At 37.3% G+C, this 3,581-nt stretch overlaps 1 long non-coding RNA gene across 1 annotated transcript; it reads left to right on the top strand.

Moving 5' to 3' along the window:
* The first annotated feature begins 898 nt into the window (after positions 1-898).
* Positions 899-3,212, top strand: LOC120088407. The gene is made up of 6 exons (XR_005484916.1): positions 899-1,184; positions 1,266-1,365; positions 1,447-1,545; positions 1,661-1,835; positions 2,277-2,328; positions 3,008-3,212. It is a non-coding gene; the product is annotated as an uncharacterized LOC120088407 (long non-coding RNA).
* Positions 3,213-3,581: the final 369 nt, after the last annotated feature.

The following is a 3,581-nucleotide window of genomic DNA, read 5'->3' as shown; positions in this document are numbered from 1 at the left end:
TATCATTTACATTAATCCTCCACTAGATATATCTCATACATCATATCGATTATATCATATATAATCAAAATACCTCTTGTCAATTTGAATATTTCAAATCAACACCAAGAACTGATCCTCAATTGAATCCATTGAGCTACTAAGGGGACCTTATGGACCTTTAGCTCGAAGCTCCAGCGGTACGTAAATAGATGACTAAACTCTTTATTCACAAGATCCACCATCCATTAACTGCCAGGCACTCCACTAAAGACCGACAACTAAACTCTTCTTACCACAGATATATTATGTGTCCATCTTAAACAATCAGCAGTGCGACAACCCTTCACAGATCGCTTGTAAATACAACTCGGCCAATAACCGTTATGCCCCTGTAGTTACATCTAACTCCTTAAGTACCACTGATCCCTCTAATGAACATAAGTCATAGTCCTACTATGACTGAGTTCTCTCTTCCAAAGAGAAGCTGTGACCATTATGTTTAAGCCCCAGAATCAGCCTTTAAGGGAGCAATCTCTCTACTTATTCCTGCTTCGAGAAAGGAGCGAATTCCATCTTGTGGATTGAGTTCCCACCTTCCAGATCAGACAAGTTCCCAAAAAGGTAGGCATGTTGAGTTGGCAAACCACTCTCACCCATACTAATCAAAGGACCACCCTCAAAGGCAGGTGTAAGCCCTAAACCTTAACCCTAAATTCTTATGTGATTTCTTAAGCTTGAGATTTATATAAGTAAACTAAAGGAGGAGTAAGGGAACATTAGCAAATTAAAGACGTACACAAGAGAGGTTAGTTTGGCTCAGGGATTAAGTTAATCATGGTTAAGTTAGAATTAAGTGAGTATTAAGGATTATTATTATTATTATTATTATTATTTATTAAGTAACTACAAAGGGAATTTAAGAGTTAGTGGAAATTAGTATGTGAAGTAAATAATAAAAGATAAAAAGTAAAAGAGAAGGAAGTGGTTCTTCTTTGAGGAAATCTATGGAAATTTGCAGCTAACACACGAAGAAAATGAGGAAGATGAATATCTAAGAGTTCTGAAGCAATTGAAGTAAGATTTGTTGGTGAAATTCAAGAAGGAAGTGAAGGAAGTCTGGAATAGAGGTCAATCTGAGCGTATTCTGGGTTTTTTTGTGAGATCTGGTTGTACAGGACGACTTAGAAGCTCCAATTGGTCAGGTTAGAAAGCTAACTCAATTTATTGCAAATTTTGTGAAGGTTGTTAGAGCTGAAAATGATTTGAAGTGGATGAATTTGTAGGTGGAAGTCAGTGAGTAAGAAAAATCGCGAAACTGGAGAGAGCTCTGATTTTGAAGCGGTTTGAGCTTTCTAGGAGGAGTTAGATGCTGAAATGTGTGAGGTTAGTTAGCTAATTCGATTTATGACAACTTTTATGAAGGATACAAAACCTAAAAACGAAGGGACATAAATGATTTCTCAGGTGGAAGAGAAGGGGGTTGCAGGAATCGTGAAGAAGGGTACCTTCTGGTTCGAGGCTATTTCTGGACAATCCAACGGTTTTTAGGTCTTCCTATCTTCAGTAAGTTGTAGAGGACTTGAAAAAGAAGAGTTTGACACAAATTTCACTCAATTTGGTTAAGTATTGAATGCATTATGAATTTTTAAAGTTTGGCTGAAAATCTAGAAAAACGCAGGGGACTTGCTGCCAGCTTGTGTGCGTGCCTCACGGTCAAGATCGCCCCTCAGCACGCCTATTGCTTGCTTCAGCACCTTCCTAAGCCCACAGCACGCCCATCCTTGCCCACACTTCTGTGTCAATAGCCATGGCACCTAAATTTGAGTATGTTAAAGACCTATTTTGAAGTCTGGGTGAGTTTGGCTCCAAAATTGATTATTTTTTAACTCATTGACTATTTTTCTTTGGGCTTAAATAGGTATTTTAGATTTTTTTTTTTTTACTTAAAAATACCTGAATTTGGAGTTTAGGTGAATTTTACAGATTTTATGAGTAATAGTGGTATAGGTTGAGTGTAAGCCCAATTCGAATAGGAGTAAAGTTTTAAAGTGAAATTTATAGGTTGGGTAAGATTAAAAAGTCCATGGTTTAGCTCATTTATGATAACATGGGTGATGTGAAGGATTATTTGAGTTTAACCTTGGGCGGATTATTTGAGTTCAACCTTGAAGTACCCATGTTTAAGGGACAATGGGACATAGAATGGTTTTCAAGAAAAGTATAAGCCGAGTCTACGTATAGATGAGATAAATAATAGAACGGTGATTGATAAAGGATTTGGAACTGCTTTCCAGGTCAGACAAGGCTTTGTGACGTGTATAAACCTGGGGAAACGAGCTCCGAATTGTGAGTGATAAAAATGTTTTCAAGCTATGCTTTATTAAGTTATTGAAAAGTCTGCTATTACATGTTATGTGCAAAGACTTCCCAGGCATATTGTTTACATGTTTTATGAACCTTATTTTCTTATAAATGATTGGATGATGCCTGAACTAAGTTTTATGCTCAATGTTATTTAAATATGATTGACGAGCTTGTACCTATGATTTGTAAGCATCCTATGTTTCATGTTTCTTGAAGTATGTTTTAGCTATTGAGTACTGAACATGTTTTAGTTAAATGATAAGTACCCTATGTACCGATACCTAAGGACATTGAGATGGTATCAAAATGAATGGGACCCTGACACATGAGGACTTCGGTGACAGGACAACTCGATGTATGAGAGCTCTGTATGCACGTATGATAGTTTATGATATTACGATGTTGAGAGTGTTGAGCTTGCTCCACCTCAACTAAGGATTTAAGGGTACTATGTTTTCAGATGGTTACGATGTTTATGAACTATGTTTTCAGATGACAAAGTACTTATGAACCATGATTTCTAGTTTTATAACTATGGAATGTGTTATGCAAAAGATTTCCCTATGTTGAAACCAGCTGGATTTAATAAGAACGTTTAAATATCTCTGTCACTCACTAGACGCCTGTCTAATGTTTTCAAATGTTCTCTCTTTCTTCCCAGGTAGCGAAAGGTTTCCAGGAGCTTGACCTACCCTCGCAAAGTCTCTACTGTGGATCCTCCCTTAGCTTGTTAGTATTAAGTTTTGAGTTAGTTGGCATGTAGTAGGCATGGTGGAAAGTTGGGGTAGAGAGAACCTTTGTTGTGTAAACTTAGCAGATGATTGTATAACGTTTACTTTCGTATATATGAAAATATGTTGTGAAAAGATTCTGTATGCCTGTGTAATGGAAGAGCAAGTTACTTATGAACTGTTATCGGTTGTACAGGCGTACAGGTTGAGTAAACCCCTTGGATTGCATTGTTTGTATGTTAATAAGAAGAATGTTGTATAGATGAGTGTATGTATCTCATGCTTTTTTCCTAAGGATTAAGAGGGAAATCTGGGGGAGGGTGTGATAGCAGGAGTTTCCAAAACATTTAGAAGTCGTGTCACCTATGGTCGTTTAGGTGAGATGCAAGTCTCTAGTATCAACGGCATTATATACAGAGTCTAGTCATCTCATGGTCCAGGTCTTATACAAACTCTTTGTATAAGACATCCTCGCTCGCACGTCTCCACATGAATGGTTAGGAT

Source organism: Benincasa hispida, chromosome 1 (assembly GCF_009727055.1).
Source record: "Benincasa hispida cultivar B227 chromosome 1, ASM972705v1, whole genome shotgun sequence".
Taxonomy (NCBI): Eukaryota; Viridiplantae; Streptophyta; class Magnoliopsida; order Cucurbitales; family Cucurbitaceae; genus Benincasa; species Benincasa hispida.
Note: the sequence above shows the minus strand (reverse complement) of the source record. Positions and strands in the feature narration are given on the sequence as shown.